The following is an 18,616-nucleotide window of genomic DNA, read 5'->3' as shown; positions in this document are numbered from 1 at the left end:
AGTTCAACAAGGATCAGATGACCCACAGGGCCTTGTCTTAACTAAGATGTAGGTCTATCGCACATGTATCCAAAGATACCCAAGACATTGACTGGCACTTCTCTTTTAAGTTGTGCCCATGATCTATGCCTTTAGAAAGACTTGTAGCAGATATGTACGGAATTCTCATATAAATTCATAGGTACATATATATGCTACAATGGCATTTAATGAAAATCAGGATGGGACTGTGGGCAGAATATAAAAAACCAGCCCAATAGAAATAGAAATGGAATATGAACCACATATGCAATTTGAAATTTTCTAGAAGCCACATTTAAAAACTACAAAGGAACAGATGAAATTAATTTTAATAATAGTTTTATTTAACCCAGTATATCCAAATATTTTTAATATGTGATCATATAAAAATTATGAGAATTTACATTCTTCCTTGTATTTTTTGAAATCCACTGTGCCTTTTATACATATCTCAATTTGATAAGCCATATTTCAAGTGCTCCACCAGCCGCAGGTGGCAGGTGACGACAGTGGAGGACAGGACAGGTAGGTATAGACTCACTAATCCACTGACTGTATTTCCAGAGGCTTCCCATAGCCTGCCTTCCCCCTAATCCCAATTTTCAAATCGTCAGGCTTACTCTCTGATCTCTATAAGCAACTCTGAAATGCCCCTGGGATTTCATTCTCCACCCTATTCTCCTTTTCTCTCCTTTTTCTCCTTCGCCCCTATGACTTTAAATACTGGCCTTGTGCTGATGACTCTCAAATTTGTCTCCAGCCCAGACCTCTCCTATGAGCTGCAGACAGTCATATCCAACTACGTATTCAACATTTCCTCTCGGATGTATAATTAACACAGAAAATGTAACATGACCAACATAAGTACTGATTACCAACCCCCAGTATAATCACCATATTTGCTGCCCCATAAACCTTTCTTAAGGCAATAAATGGTACCACTGTCTATACAGGGGTTCAGCTAATTTCTTCTCTTTCCCACACACTTAAAACCTACATCCAATCCAACAGCCAACTCTGTTGTCTCTGCCTCCATAATGTATCTGTATTCTAGCTCCTCTTTACTTTGACTAGTATAAGCTGAGTCCAGGACACTATCACCGCATCTGGATCACTGCTGCTGTCTCCTAACTAGTCTCCTATCTATAGTTGAGCTGCCATTTAGTGATCAGATTGAGCTTTAATGCATAAGCTACATCATATCTCCTTCTTGCTTACAACTTGTCCATTGGTAATAAGGACAGAAAAAATTCTCAGATTCATTAGTCATTAAGGAAATGCAAATTAAGTCCCCAGTGAGATATCATTTCATACTTATTTAGAATGACTATCATAAAGAAGACATACAACAACAAATGTTGGTGAATATGCTGAGAAATGGGAGCCTCATACATTGCTGGTGGGAATGTAAGATGGTGCAGCCACTTTGGAAAACAATTTGGCAGTTTCTCAAAATGTTGAATATAAAACCATCCCGCAAACCAGAAATTCCGCTTTTAGGTATCTACGCAAGAGGAATGAGAACATCTGTCCACACACAGACTTGCATGCAACTGTTTATAGCAACATCATTCATATCAGCCCCAAACTGGAACGACCTGCGTGTTCGTCAGCAGGTAAATGGACAAACAAACCCTGGTGTATCCAAATAGTGGAACATGTTCAGCAATAAAAAGGCATTAACTATTGACACATGCCATGGAAACTTACAAACATTATGCCAAGTGAAAGAAGCTGGACACAAGAATATACTATGTATTATATGACTCCATTTACATGAAATGCTAGAAAAGGCACATTTCAAAAAGCAAGATATTAGATGAGCAGCTGCATGGGGCTAAGTGGGAACAGGTGATAACTGTAAGTGGGCATGAGAGGTTTCATTGAGAGGATAAAAGTATCCTAAAACTAATTTATGGTGATGGTTGCACCCTTTAGTTGAACTACTTAAAAAAATAATAATTGAATTGCACACCTGAAATAGGTGAATTCTACGATATATAAAATGTAGCTTAATAACAATGTTTTACAAATAGCTTCCTATTGAAGTTGGAATAAAACCCAAACTCCTTACCATAGTGCACAAAGCTCTACACCCCTACCTACCTTTCAGAACTTGTTCCTTACTGGCCCCCTCTTGGCTCACAGTATCCCAACTCCACTGGTCCTGGTTTTATCCCTCTAATATGCCAAGTTCATTACTGTCTTAAGATGTTTGTTCCTCTGCTAGGGATACTTTACATACCTGTCATCATCAGATCTTTACATACCTGTCTCCTTCTCAACTTTGGAAATTCAGTCCAGAGAACTTCCCCAACTCCATCAGAGCCGAAGCAGAGATCCCCAACCCGCCATAGCCCATGTCATCTTTTGCAACTTGTTTATCATCCTTGTGGCAGTTACCAGCACCTTGAAATTATATGCACTGCTGTGGTCTGAATGTTTGTGCCCCTTTCCCAAATGTATATGTTAAAATTTTGACCCCTAAAGGTGATGGTATGAAGAAATGGTAACTTTGGGAGGTAAAAGTTACTAGTGTCTTTACAAAAGAGGCTGCAGAGAGATCCCGCACCCCTTCCGCCTTGAGAAGATTCAGAGAGGAATCAGCGACCTGGAAGAGGTTCCTTCACCCAATCATGCTGGCACCCTGACCTCAAACTTCCAACCTCTAGAACTGTGAGAAATCCATCTTTGTTGTTTGTAAGCCACTCAGTCTGTGGTATTTCGTTATAGAAGCCCAAAAGGACTAAGACATGCACTTAAGACATGTGTTTGTTTTTCATTTATGAATCTTTATTTTGTATTGAGATATAGCCCATTAACCAGAGAAGGCAATGGCACCCTACTCCAGTACTCTTGCCTGGAAAATCCCATGGATGGAGGAACCTAGTAGGCTGCAGTCCCTGGGGTCGCTAGGAGTCGGACACGACTGAGCGACTTCACTTTCACTTTTCACTTTCACGCATTGGAGAAGGAAATGGCAACCCACTCCAGTGTTCTTGCCTTGAGAATCCCAGGGACAGTGGAGCCTGGTGGGCTGCCGTCTATGGGGTCACACAGAGTCGGACACAACTGAAGCAACTTAGCAGCAGCAGCATAGACCATTAACAATGTTGTGATAGCTTCAGGTGAACAGCAAAGGAACTCAGCCATACATATACATGTATCCATTCTCCCCCAAACTCCCCTCCCATCCCGGCTGCTGCATAACATTTAGCAGAAATCCATGAGCTTTATGTGGAACCTAAAAAGACATGATACAAAGGAACTTACAAAATAGAAAGAGACTCACAGACTTAGAGAACAAACCTATGATTGCCAGGGGTGGGTAGTGGGGGAAATAAGGGGGGAAGGGATAGACAGGGAATTTGAGATGGGCGTGTACACACTGCTACATTTTAAAATGACACATGTTTGCTCTCTGCCTCCCGCTGCTAGCCCCCAGGTTCCGTGTTGAAACTTTCCAGCTTTTGGCCTGTGTTCAGAACAGTAATTGCCGACACATAGGAGGTACTTATGAAGCCAGCCTGAGTGACTTGCTGAATGTTCTTTGACGTTTCATTAAATGCTCTGGGCTGAAAATTATCCTTCTCTAAAATAACAGATAATAATTATATCTGTCCTTCCCACCTAACAGGGCTCTTTGTGAGGGCTGAAACAGAATTATGCAAGAGCCCTGTGGACACAAACCTAGCTCTTATTATTTTACGAGAGGCTTACCTTGTGATTCCCTTGGATCACCCTCCTGTTTACGTATTTTGGGGTCGGGAAAATACCGTAAGCGAATGATACTTTATATACACCAGGCTAAGGGAGACATTGTACAAACCGCCATTCTATCTATGTGGTTATTTGAGGAAACTGCTCTATTGCTATGCAGGGCAAACAGTGCTCTTTCTGGGCACCTAATTCCATAAGTAAAAGAGGATCTCATGCAGCCTCATAGGAAGCCAGCTATTCTTCCGGTGACGATGAGGAATCTGTATGGAAGTAGATCTGTGTGCCTTTTCCTTGCCATGGAAAGGGGACAAGGAGAGAGCACTTGGCATGTCTGCTGAGAATGTAAAACCCCAAATTCCAGATATAGAAAATTGAACTTCAGAACAAGCTCATTTCACATGAGTCACTAAATGGATGTTGGAGGGTGATGACTTTTCACGGCTCTTTATCCAAGCTGCTGAAGAAAGTTGTTTTCAACCTTCCCCGTCTTTCTTCCCTCCTTCCCTCCCATCCTTCCTTCTTTCTCCCCTCTCCCCCTTTCTTCCTTTCATTTGCAGTAATCTTTCTTTTAACACTTGATTTTTTAAAGAGTAGTTTTAGGTTCACAACAAGATTAAAAGGAAGGTTCAAGAGTTCTCAGTTGGTAAAGAATCTGCCTGCAATGCAGGAGACCCCAGTTTGATTCCTGGGTCAGGAAGATCCTCTGGAGAAGGGATAGGCTACACACTCCAGTATTCTTGGGCTTCCCTTGTGGCTCAGCTGGTAAAGAATCCACCCGCAATGTATAGTCCATGGATTCACAAAGAGTCGGACATGACTGACTTTCACTTTCAGAGAGTTCTCACATACTCCCTGCCCCGACTCATGCATAGCCTCCCCCATTACCAACACACCGCCTCGCCCCTCCCCCCACCCAGTACTAATTTTTGTTACAACTGATGGACCTACATGAGCATGTCATTATCACCCAAAGTCCACAGTGTCCATTGAGTCAGTGATGCCATCCAGCCATCTCATCCTCTGTCATCCCCTTCTCCTCCTGCCCCCAATCCCTCCCAGCATCAGAGTCTTTTCCAATGAGTCAACTCTTCACATGAGGTGGCCAAAGTACTGGAGTTTCAGCTTTAGCATCATTCCTTCCAAAGAAATCCCAGGGCTGATCTCCTTCAGAATGGACTGGTTGGATCTCCTTGCAGTCCAAGGGACTCTCAAGAGTCTTCTCCAACACCACAGTTCAAAAGCATCAATTCTTCGGCACTCAGCTTTCTTCACAGTCCAACTCTCATATCCATACATGACTCCTGGAAAAACTATAGCCTTGACTAGACGGACCTTTGTTGGCAAAGTAATGTCTCTGCTTTTTAATATGCTGTCTAGGTTGGATCATATGGTAGGAGTATGTTTAATTTTGTAAGAAACTGCCAAGCTGTCTTGCAAGTTGGCCATACCATTTTGCACTCCTCCTGGCCATGAATAAGAGTTCCCGTGTCTCCACATTCCCACCAGCATTTGGTGTTGTCAGTGCTCCAGATTTTGGCCATTCTAATGCATGCCTATTATGTGTGTAGTGGTGCCTTATTGTTATTTTTATTTGTGCTTCCCTGATGATGTATGAGATGAAGCATCTTTTCAAATGCTTATTTGCATCTGTGTATCCTCATTAGTGAGAGTTAGACTGTGAAGAAAGCTGAGTGCCGAAGAATTGATGCTTTTGAACTGTGGTATTGGAGAAGACTCCTGAGAGTCCCTTGGACTGCAAGGAGATCCAACCAGTCCATTCTAAAGGAGATCAGCCCTGGGTGTTCTTTGGAAGGAATGATGCTAAAGCTGAAACTCCAGTACTTTGGCCACCTCATGCGAAGAGTTGACTCATTGGAAAAGACTCTGATGCTGGGAGGGATTGGGGGCAGGAGGAGAAGGGGATGACAGAGGATGAGATGGCTGGATGGCATCACTGACTCGATGGACGTGAGTCTGAGTGAACTCCGGGAGATGGTGATGGACAGGGAGGCCTAGCGTGCTGCGATTCATGGGGTCGCAAAGACTCGGACACGACTGAGCGACTGAACTGAACTGAACTGATCCTCATTAGTGAGGTATCTTTGGCCCAGTTTTTTTTTCGGTTGTTTGTTTTCTTATTGTTGACTGTTAAGAGTTACTTGTATGTTTTGGATAATAGTCCTTTATTAGTTGTGTCTTTTTTCCCCCAGTTTGTGGCTTATCTTCTAATTTCTTGATACCATATTTTGAGAAGCAATAAATTTAATTTTAATGAAGTCGAGCCTACTAATTTTATTTCATGAATTATGTCTTTGATGTATCTTAAAAATTATCACCATATCCAAAGTCATCTAGGTTTTTCCCTATGTTTCAATTTTAGATTTTACATTGAGGTCTGTGATCCATTTTGAGTTAATTTTTGTAAAGGGAATAAGGTCTGTGGGTAGATTCACTTTCTTTTTTAAAAATTTTTCTTCTTCTTTAGATTCATTTTCTTGCATGTAGATGTCCAGTTGTACTCGCCCTATTTGTTGAGAAGACTACCTTTGCTCCATTCTTTTTCTTCTTTCAGTGTACATCTTTACAAATTTTGCTGGATATTCTTGGGAGTTACTTTAAAGGCTATCAAAATCATGCTTCCTCTGAAAAAAGGAAATACAATTTCCCAACTGCCTTATCATTTAAAAAATTTAATCCCCTTGTAAATTCTTTATTGCAACATTTCTCATACTTAAAGTCATTTTTTTGTTGTTGTTGCTCTTTAACTCGAACGTTAGTTTTTCTAGGATAAAATATTCTGTTCAGAATACTTTTCTCTAAAAACTTTCAGTAGATTTCCTAATGTCAGTTAGCAACCAGTGTTTCTGCTGAGAAGGGTGATACCATATTGACTCTGTTCCAAGTAATCTTTTCTTTCTGTCTCTCTCTTTGGGAACTTTCTCCTGGTATTAGGAAATTTCATCAAGATGTGTCTATTTAAATCTATTTAACATTCTATGGGACCTTTAAATCTAAAAACTAGTGTCACTGTTGAGTTTGGGGAAATTTCTTTGATTTTTTTTTTTTATTCTGGAGTTTTAGTATTCTTCCATTCTGAAGTTCCTATTAAACTATTCCCACTCCCTTAGTTGTATTTTTCTACATGATTTGGTCATGGTTTCCTGTACCCAGTGTGATTATATTATCCTTAATTTTTCAGGATTTCTTCAAAATTCCTGGATTGATGGTAACACACAATTCTACTTTTCTAGGGCTAACATTTTGTGTGTGTTAGTTTGGGATCTGAGGCTTGGAGTTAAAAATCTGTAATGAATTTGCCATACTGATCCAGGTTATCAAGTGATCATTTTTATAAGACTGGATCCTGCTTATATTACATGTAGAGGTTCCTAGTCTGGGATTTCATAACGCTTTCCTCAGACAAACTTTTGGAAGAAGAATGTTTTTTGTGGATGTTGTTGCTGTTCAGTCATTCAGTTATGTCTGACTATTTTCGACCCCATGGACTGCAGCATGCAGGCTTTTCTGTCCTTCACCATCTCCCAGAGCTAGCTCAAACTCATGTCCAATGAGTTAATTATGCCATCCAACCATCTCATCTTCTGTCGTCCCCTTCTCCTCCTGCCTTCACTCTTTCCCAGAATCAGCGTCTTTTCCAATGCATCAGCTCTTCACATCAGGTGGCCAAAGTATTGGAACTTCAATTTCATAATCAGTCATTCTAATGAATATTCAGGATTGATTTCCTCTAGGATTGATTGGTTGACGTCCTTGCAGTGCAAGGGACTCTCAAGAGTCTTCTCCAACACCACAGTTCAAAAGCATCAATTCTTCGGCGCTCAGCCTTCTTCACAGTCCAACTCTTACACCCATACATGACGAATGGAAAAACCATAGCTTTGACAATATGGACCTTTGTCAGCAAAGTAATGTCTCTGCTTTTTAATATGCTGTCTAGATTTGTCATAGCTTTTCTTCCAAGGAGCAAACATCTTTTAATTTTGTGACCGCAGTCACCATTTGCAATGATTTTGGAGCCCAAGAACATAAAGTCTACCACTGTTTCCACTTTTTACTCATCTGTTTGCCATGAAGTGATGGGACTGGATACCATGATCTTAGTTTTTTGAACGTTGAGTTTTAAGCCAGCTTTTTCACTCTCCTCTTTCACCTTCATCAAAAGACTCTTTAGTTCCTCTTTACTTTCTGCCATAATGGTGGTGTCATCTGCATATTTGAGGTTATTGATATTTCTCCCAGCAATCTTGATTCCAGCTTGTGCTTCAGCCAGCCTGGCATTTTGCATGATGCACTCTTCATAAGTTAAATAAGCAGAGTGACAATATACAGCCTTGATGTACTCCTTTCCCAATTTGGAACCAATCTGTTGTTCCATGTCCAGTTCTAACTGTTGCTTCTTGACCTGCACACAGGTTTCTCAGGAGGCAGGTAAGGTAGTCGGATATTCCCATCTCTTTAAGAATTTTCCACAGTTTCTTGAGATCCACACGGTCAAAGGCTTTAGCACAGTCAATGAAGCAGAAGTAGATGTTTTTCTGGAATTCTCTTGCTTTTGCTATGATGCTGAATTCTATGATGTTGAATTTCTATGATTTTGGCAATTTGATCTCTGGTTCCTTTGCCTTTTCTAAATCCAGCTTGAACATCTGGAAGTTCTCAGTTCATGTACTTTTGAAGCCTGACTTGGAGAATTTTGAGCATTACTTTGCCAGCATGTGAAATGAGCACAATTGTGTGGTAGCTTGAACATTCTTTGACATTGCCCTTATTTGGGATTGGAATGAAAGCTGATCTTTTCCAGTCCTGTGGTCACTGCTGAGTTTTCCAAATTTGCTGGCATATTGAGTGTGGCATCATCACTTAGGATTTGAAATAGCTTAGCTGGAATTCCATCACCTCCATTAGCTTTGTTCATAGTGATGCGTCTTAAAGCCCACTTGACTTTGCACTCCAAGATGTCTGGCTCTAGGTGAGTGATCTGGGTCATGAGGATCTTTTTTTTTATAGTTCTGTGTATTCTTGCCACCTCTTCTTTGTATCTTCTGCTTCTGTTAGATCCATACTGTTTCTGTCCTTTATTGTGCCCATCTTTGCATGAAATATTCCCCTGGTATCTCTAATTTTTTTGAAGAGATCTCTAGTCTTTCCCATTCTGTTGTTTTCCTCTATTTCTTTGCATTGATCACTGAAGAAGGCTTTCTTATCTCTTCTTGCTATTCTTTGGAACTCTGCATTCAAATGGGTATATCTTTCCTTTTCTCCTTTGCCTTTAGCGTCTCTTCTTTTCTCAGCTATTTGTAAGGCCTCCTCAGAGAGCCATTTTGCCTTTTTGCATTTCTTTTTCTTGAGGATGGTTTTGATCACCGCCTCCTGTACCATGTCACGAACCTCCGTCCATAGTTCTTCAGGCATCATGTCTATCAGATCTAATCCCTTGAATCTATCTGTCACTTCCACTGTATAATCATAAGGGGTTTGATTTAGGTCATACCTGAATGGTCTAGTGGTTTTCTCTACTTTCTTCAATTTAAGTCTGAATTGTGGATGTGGAAAACAAAAATTATTCCATTATTGCTCCCGTTCCATATAAATCAACTTTTGCCATTCTAGCTTATATATTCCTTTTATCTGTAAATATTTGTGATTGTTCTTAATACTGTATTATTCTGTACGGAATATAAATGTAGTCATCACAGGGAAGAAAGGAAAATTTTGTCCTGTATTTCTTGAGAAGAGATAGTTCTTTTATGTGGTTAAGGGCTGGAGGTAGAGGGCTTTTTAAAACATGCTGCTTGGTGAATTAACCTTATGTCAGTAACACCTTTATAAGTTCTAGACATTTGAAGGGAAGAAAGATCATTAGAGAAAGAAAGTGGTCATGCTTCTCAACTCTGTAGTCTGGGAACCAGTCAAAGGAATAATAATGTTCCAGCCAGAGTAATCAGAGCAGATATGGCTAATAGGTTTCAACTTGAGTTGAAATAAATGATTGATAGGGTCTGCCTGGAGCACAGCTGTGTTGGAAAGGATTTTGAGGCCACATCTGGGTTCACAGGACAAAGTGTGATTAATGATGTCTGCCAAGGTTGTGAGAGGATGTGGTGGTGGTGGTAGCCATGCCATGTATTTTTAATACCTGAATAAGAATCTTCTGATGAATAGAACTATTCATCCATGAGGTTGCCAAATTGCAGTTGGAAGATTATGGGCATTTCTGACAGCGTGGAGATAAGATGCTAATGCTGTTTTACTAATTTGTTCAACTTATAGTCAGGAGGATTTCCTGACACCCCAACGCTTGTAAGTTGAAGAATAAAATATGTCATATCTGTATACCCACTGCTTGGTTCAAACTCAAGCCAGGATCACAATGCATCCTCATGCAGACACAAGCATGACGTTACACAGAAAAATGGGATATTAAGCTATTCAAATGATCATGCTAATAAAAATCTTTCTGTGTCCCAGAAAATAGGGGTGGATTATTTTTCTCACTTGCTCTATATTACTACATTCAGTAAGTATAGAAAGATAGAGTATAGAAAGAAGAGACTGATATTTACTGACAATACTTCTGAGATAAATATTGCAAATATTTTGGTTTAGAACCCTCTAAACTGTTTTCTATGTATATGTTTAATAGATCATAACTTTTAATTTGATGAAGTCTAGACCTCTTTCTAAGTTAATAATAAAGATGACTACATTATAGTATCTAATGGACCAAAAATATTTTAGTGTGTGTGTGTGTGTGTGTGTATACACACCATCATTTATTTAATCAAGCTTCATAGATTGTTTCTCATAGTTTGGTATTATAATAACACTTTGATGAATAACCTTGTATATAAGTATTAGTGAACTGATTATTTCCTTAGAGTAATTTTCTAGAATATTTGCTAGGTCAAATTCATAAATCTTCATTTTCATTTTAAGAGTTTTGATAATGTCTTCCAAAAGGTATTAACAATATACATACTAAATTTTAAAGAGAGTGACACAGAAAACACAATAAATTGTTAGGATCCCTACTACTGAACTATTTTCCACCCACATACTCACATACTCTCTTTTCTTAACTCATAATATTATGTATATTGACTGTGGAGACCATTATAATTCAAAACTGCATCATCGAATTCAGAAGTTGGCACTCGGGCCTGTGGAGTGAAGCCAGATATGCTCACAGGGGTTTTCTTTATTCTACAGAAAAAATGCTCTATGGTTCCACCTGTCTTGACAGTCTGAGCTCTTGGGAGGCACCAAGCATTCTTCCCTTGTACTTCCTAGGACATGCTGGGCTTGTGTGGACAGATTTTGCAGGCCCTCGGTTCCATTATACTGGTTCATCTCTGAGGTTACCTGCAGGTCTGCAGAGCTTGGGAGACTGGGGACTAGAGAGAGCTGGTGAAGTCTGGAGGAGGAAGAGGCTGCACTTCCCTCGAGGAGGGGCAAGGTGGGATATTGCTCAGAGTGAATGTGATGAGGAGTTTTCAGTTACTGACTTCCTCTTGTACCTAAATGCACTTTCTCTGTTCACGCCCAGACTCCTCTTATTCCATTCCATTGCTTTCTTTGTCCTTGAAGTACTTTTCTACCTTCAGAATGTTTCCTTTGTCATCTGTGGCACTTGAACAAGTATTTGGTGCTGCATATAAATTGTCATTATTGTTCAGTCGCTAAGTCGTGTCCAACTCTTTGTGACCTCATGGACTGTAGCCCACCGGATACTGGAACAAATAAATCACAGTTAATAGTATCCTATATCATAGGTAACAGTATCTATAAAAAGTAGGAAACTAAACATCACAGAATCATTTTGGAGGAAAATAAGCATTTTAGAGAAGTTGTCTTTATTTAATTTTCAAATAATAGCATGAATATTTAGTGATTCCATCTTCAAAGTTTAATTCTTTCCATAAAATATTGTGCTGTTTAAAAACACAACATTTAAAAACTGGTAACCAGAGTAACTAGGATAACTACCTCTGCTTGTAGGAATGCACAGTGAGTGAGAAAACATGATGGGAAACTGTTAGCTTATCCGATTTGCAGGGCAAGGTTCCAAACACACCCAGTCTGAGTAGGTGTCATGAACAGTCATTATCAGTAATAACAGTTTAGTTTCAGACCTAGAAAATCCTGTTGGCAAACACACACATACACACACGCACACACACATTTATTTCCCAGGAGACTAGGAAAAAGTACAATTTTCACATGTCATTTGTTTTCTAAGATGATGTTAATAGAAAATTTTTTCTTTTTGTTTACAAGGAGAGTTACAGAATTTAAGGGTAGGGGAAAAAAAACTACAAATGATGGAGAAATTAGATATGTACTGAAACTTAGTTCTGGAAAATTTTCACTCAGTTTTGTATGGGGAATTTGTAATTTTTTTTCTTTGTTTACAAAAGTGATACATATATGCCCATTGCAGAAAATGTATATATCAAAGTTTGAAAAGGGGAATAACAATGACTTAAATTCCTACCACCCAGATATCACTCAAATATAAGCAGTTTTGTTTCTTCTTCAGTATGGAGAAGGAAATGGCAACCCGCTCCAGTGTTCTTGCCTGGAGAATCCCAGGGACGGTGGAGCCTGATGGGCTGCCATCTATGGGGTCTCACAGAGTCGGACACGACTGAAGCGACTTAGCAGCAGGAGCAGCAGCAGTATATATATATACATACATATGTATGTATGTACACAATATAATAACTGTTTAGTCACTGAGTCTCCAAGCTCCTCTGTCCACGAGCCTTCCCAGGCAAGAATACTGGAGTGGGCTGCCATTTCCTTCTCCAGGGGCTCTTCCTGACCCAGGGATCAAAGCCATGTCTCCTGCATTGGCAGGTGGATTCTTTACCACTGAGCCACCTGGTAAGCCTTCATGTGATTATATACACACACATAATATCTCTTCTTTATCTTCTTCTCAGTTTGGATCAGATTTTATACATATTTTTGTATTTTGTTTTCTTTATCAGAAGTTTTATCATGACTGTTCCCTCAAATTGTTGATATTTACTTAGCAACTATTGTTTTAGTGCTTACAATGTGTCAGGTATTTTTCCAGGCACTTGGGATATTAATTAAAAACCAGACATGGCCCTTGGTGTTTGTGGTTGATTAAGAAGACATGCGATTAAAAAGCAACTACAATGAAATGAGGTAAGTAGTATAACATGGAATAGAAAATGAGAGAGTAGCACCTACCTGAAGAGATTTTCTAGAAGTGAGCAGATAGTCAAAAGATTAGTAGAGGCTAGCCTAAAAATATGATTGTTTTTATGGCTGTATAATATTTCATAGTATGCTGCTGCTGCTGCTGCGTCGCTTCAGTCGTGTCTGACTCTGTGCGACTCCATAGACGGCAGCCCACCAGGCTCCCCTGTCCCTGGGATTCTCCAGGCAACAACACTGGAGTGGGTTGCCATTTCCTTCTCCAATGCATGAAAGTGAAAAGTGGAAGTGAAGTCGCTCAGTTGTGTGCGACTCTTAGCGACCCCGTGGACTGCAGCCTACCAGTCTCCTCTGTCCGTGGGATTTTCCAGGCAAGAGTACTGGAGTGGGGTGCCACTGCCTTCTCCAATTTCATAGTATAAATATGCCCAATTTAACTAGTCTCATTACTGAGCAGTAAGAGTGTATCTGATTCCTTACCACTATAAATACTATTGTAACAAACAAACTTATACTAAAATCTTTGTCATCATTGCTGATTCTTATATCAGATTCCTAGAAATTATTAATAAACCACTAGATGAAAGGAAAAAAACCTCTTGATATTTCTTGATGCATATTGCTGAATTACTTTCCAGTTACATTGACTTTAAACCAACACCTGAGAACATGATGGTACCCATAATGCTACTCTCTTGCTATTAAATATTATCATTTAATAAAAGATACAAAAATGATAAAAAAGCAACATATTTAACTGTGGATTAATTGATCTGTATTTAATTACCAGAGAGACTGAATATTCTTTTTTGCATGTATTGGTCTTTGGGGTTCTTCTTTAGTATAATTAAGGACTTCCTTGGTGGCTCAGATGGTAAAGAATCTGCCTGCAATACAGGAGACCCAGGTTCAATCTCTGGGTTGGGAAGATCCCCTGGAAAAGGAAATGGCAGCCCACTCCAGTATTCTTGCCTGGAAAATTTCATAGCAGAGGAGCCTAGTGGACTACATCCAAATTACCCCTTTATGCCTCTTACCCAATTTTCTTTTGGAAGTTAATGGATTTTTTGTGAAAAATTTTAAGAGCTATTTTTATATTAGGGATTATTTGAGGGGTGTGTGTGTGTGTGTGTTTAGAAGGGTGGTTTTAGGAATGATTTTCCCTCTAGAGGTATCACATTAGTTGAATTATTTGTTTCCTGTCACCATACCTTGCTATGAACAAGAATGGAAGGTTACTGAATGAACACAGATGCTGAGCAATGTTGATAAAAGGGCAAGCATTCAGGGCATAATCTTGCTTTAGCTTCTCCTGTTCCAAATGAATGAGCATGGGAAGCACTCTAAAAAGAATGTCAAAAGTCTTGTGCTGGACAAATATGAAGGCAGATAGGGATTTAAGATGAAGTAACTCTTAATGTACTGACCCGTTTAGGTCTATTTCCTAACTACACAAAGCCAGGAACAGGAAATGCCCACCGAGAGTAGCTCCCATCTCCAGCAGAGAAGAGGTGTGGGAGTTAAGACCCAGGGCCACATCTGTAGGTCTCTCGTATCAACCATAGAGATGAAGGTTGGGAAGGTAACTTACCTGGGAGGAGTTGCTGTGGGGTTCAAGAAAGAAGTGGAAGTTTCATTGGTCATCAAAATATCTATCACAAGACACGAAGCTTCAGCCTAGGGTTGAGGGCTTTTAGGGACAAAAGAGCTTTTATCAGAAATGCTTCATCTACCTTATTGCCCAAGAGAGAGTGTGCTGTAAAACCTGGACCAGAGAGTCTAATTTGATTGGTCTCATGTGTTTTAGAAAAGACCTTGGAAATCTGTAGGAGTGCTGTTTTTATCTGTGACTTAGTTCTAACCCAAGGCTAAGTCTAACCCAGAAAATTACCTTCTGCTTCAATTGTTGGTCCTACACTTAAATATTTAAAATTCCTTATTACCAAGCTACAAATTGATTTTACTTCTTTTTCAATAAATGTGAATAATGCTATCTATGGAGAAGGCAATGGCACCCCACTCCACTACTCTTGCCTGGAAAATCCCATGGACGGGAGGGGCCTGGTGGGCTGCAGTCCATGGGGTCGCTAAGAGTCGGACACGACTGAGTGACTTCACTTTCACTTTTCACTTTCATGCATTGGAGAAGGAAATGGCAACCCACTCCAGTGTTCTTGCCTGGAGAATCCCAGGGACCGGGGAGCCTGGTGGGCTGCCCTCTGTGGGGTCGTACAGAGGTGGACACGACTGAAGCGACTTAGCAGCAGCAATGCTATCTATATAGAGTTTGGTATTGTGCTATTTAACTTGACGTCATTTCCCGATTTCATTAAATATCTTCAAAAACATCATTTAATGACTGTACATTGTTGTTGTTTAGTTGCTGAGTCATGTCTGACTCTTTTTTGACCCCATGGACTGTAGCCTACCAGGCTTTTCTGTCCATGGATTTCCCAGGCAAGAATACTGGAATGGGTTGTGTTTTCTTCTCCAGGGGATCTTCCCAACCCAGGGATCAAACTCATATCTCCTGTATTGGCAGGCAGATTCTTTACCACTGAGCCACCAGGGAAGCTAATGTTTGAAACAGGCATATCACATTAAATTGACCAGTTTCTAAATTATCTATTATTTTAAAAATTATAATAAACTCTATAATGAGCACCTGTATACACAACTCTTTTTTATGCATTTCTTATTACCTTTTTAGGATGAAAGTTAGAATTGGGCCAGCCTGGGGAATTTCATCCCAAGCATTTATATGTTAAAAAATGGGTATCATACTGTACATATGGATTTCCACTCAGATTTTTCACTTAGCAGATTGTGAGCATTATTCCATGTCATTAAATATTCATTGAAAACATGATTTTTCTTTAGTGGCTATATGTTAATTTTATGATAATTTAATTTTTTAAAAATATAATCTATCATTTTTTAGCCATTCTCTTAAATAATCCAGTTTTTTCTACCTTTTTGGTGTTATAAATATTGTTACTGTGAACATCTTTATGTACACATTTAATTACAAAACCAGAATAGAATAATGAACTTCCCCATCCTATTATCCTGTGTCAACAATTATCAACGGATGCCAATCTCATTTTGCTTATAACCTCCAAATCTCCATTCCCCAGAGGATTATTTTGAAGCAAATAGCCCAGAACATTTTTTGTCTCATAAGACATAATAGGAAAATGACCATTGTGAGGCAGATATCATTTCATGGTTTTTTTGTCGGACATATCTGACATTTTTAGGTTAGTAATTTATTAGAAAAAATATTCAAAGATTCATAAGAAGTAGAAAAGAACACTGTTGAAAATGTGGTTCTCAAACACATCATTTTTCATTAGTAAAATTAAGTAAATTAGTTAAAATTAAGTAAAGCTTAGGTTATGCCTGGCTGTCTGAGAACAAGGAGTCATCACTGATACTCTCTGGCCAAAGACTCTCTGAAATAGAGGAAGTAGGTGCCACCCTTCCTGGATAAACAAATGTTACCTCTAATCTCCACAAATGGTAAAGACAGAAAAGGTTGAAAATAACTAGGAGACATACTTTATAAATCATATACAATTTTCTGTCACTTCATTTGTGCCTTTAGCACTGAAGCTAAAAAGCAGAAGGGTGATGGTTCATATGAGGAACAGATTGTTCAGTGTGGCCCTTCTAAAGTCAGTGAAGGGGCTTTTTAGAGTGTGGTGCACCACTTACCCACCCACTGGGAGCCATGGGAAGGAGACCACAGAGATAAACACATCACTAAAATATTTAAGTACGTCATAGATCAGGTACCAGCAGCAGATGTTCCCCTTTTTGTAATCCAGCTGAATTTTCTCTGCGCAGAAAATTGTCAGCCACTTCCTCACTCAAGCACTCCAGCTTCCTCCATGAACCTCCTACCCTAGCTTGTGTCAAGCAAGTATGTACAAATAACTCGCAGGGGACCGAATGAGGTATTAGACACTACTTTTTTGTTGTTGTTGCTATAATTCTTTTTTTTTTTAAATTTTATTATTATTATTATTTTTTGCTTTATAATATTGTAATGGTTTTGCCATACATCGACATGAATCCACCATGGGTGTACACATGTTTCCAATCCTGAACCCCCCCTCCCACCTCCCTCCCCATACCATCCCTCTGGGTCATCCCAGTGCACCAGTCCCAAGCTTCCTGTATCCTGCATCGAACCTGGACTGGCGATTTGTTTCTTATATGATATTATACATGTTTTAATGCCATTCTCCCAAATCATCCCCCCCCTCCCTCTCCCACAGAGTCCAAAAGACTGTTCCATACATCTGTGTCTCTTTTGCTGCCTCGCATACAGGGTTGTTGTTACCATCTTTCTAAATTCCATATATATGTGTTAGTATACTGTATTGGTGTTTTTCCTTCTGGCTTACTTCACTCTGTATAATAGGCTCCAGTTTCATCCACCTCATTAGAACTGATTCAAATGTATTCTTTTTAATGGCTGAGTAATACTCCATTGTGTATATGTACCACAGCTTTCTTATCCATTCATCTGCTGATGGGCATCTAGGTTGCTTCCATGTCCTGGCTATTAGACACTACTTTTAAATTGCTTCACTCACTGTAAATACTACAACAAAATTTTTTTTTCTCCAACCATAGGACCAATATTTCCTTCATTCTGTTTTTGAAATCATCTGTATGTTTCCTCCTTTTCCCTCATTGACTTTATTTACTTTTTGAGGAGATAGTTAAGAATTTTATTAGGATTTATGTTCCCAGATTTTTTAAATATTAATTTAATTTATTTATTTTGGTTGCCCTAAGCAGAGACTCTAGTCAAAGCTATGGTTTTTCCAGTAGTCATGTATGGATGTGAGAGTTGGGTTATAAAGAAAGCTGAGCACCAAAGAAGTGATGCTTTTGAACTGTGGTATTGGAGAAGACTCTTGAGAGTCCCTTGGACTGCAAGGAGATCCAACCAGTCCATCCTTAAAGGAAATCAGTCATGAATATTCATTTTTGGAAGGACTGATGCTGAAGCTGAAACTCCAATAGTTTGGCCACCAGATGCAAAGAACCAACTCGTTCGAAAAGACCCTGATGCTGGGAAAGGTAGAAGGCAGGAGGAGAAGCGGGTGACAGAGGATGAGATGGTTGGATGGCATCACTGACGCGATGAACATGAGTTTAAGTAGGCTCCGGGGGTTGGTGATGGGCAGGGAAGCCTGGTGAGCTGCAGTCCTTGGGGTTGCAAAGAGTAGGACACGACTGAGTGACTAAACTGAACTGGGCCTTCATTGCTTTGTACAGGCTTTCTCTAGTTGCAGCAAGGAGGGGCTACTCTGGTTGCAGTGTGTGGGCTTCTCACTGTGATGGCTTTTCTTGTTGTGGAGCATGGGCTTTAGGTGCTGAGGCTTTAATAGCTGTGGCACATGGGCTTAGTAGTGTGACCAGATTTTTAAAACAAATTTTATTGAAATATAGTTGATTTGCAATGTTGTGTTAGTTTCAGGTGTACAGCAAAGTGAATCTGTTATACAAATAAATATATCCACTCACTTTTAGGTTCTTTTCCCCTATAGGTCATTACAGAGTGTGCAGTAGAGTTCCCTGTGCTACATAGTAGGTCCTGATTAGTTATCTGTGTTATATATAGAAGCATGTATATGTCAGTCCCAAT

Source organism: Bos javanicus, chromosome 20, assembly GCF_032452875.1.
Source record: "Bos javanicus breed banteng chromosome 20, ARS-OSU_banteng_1.0, whole genome shotgun sequence".
Taxonomy (NCBI): domain Eukaryota; kingdom Metazoa; phylum Chordata; class Mammalia; order Artiodactyla; family Bovidae; genus Bos; species Bos javanicus.
This window is presented reverse-complemented; position numbering follows the sequence as displayed.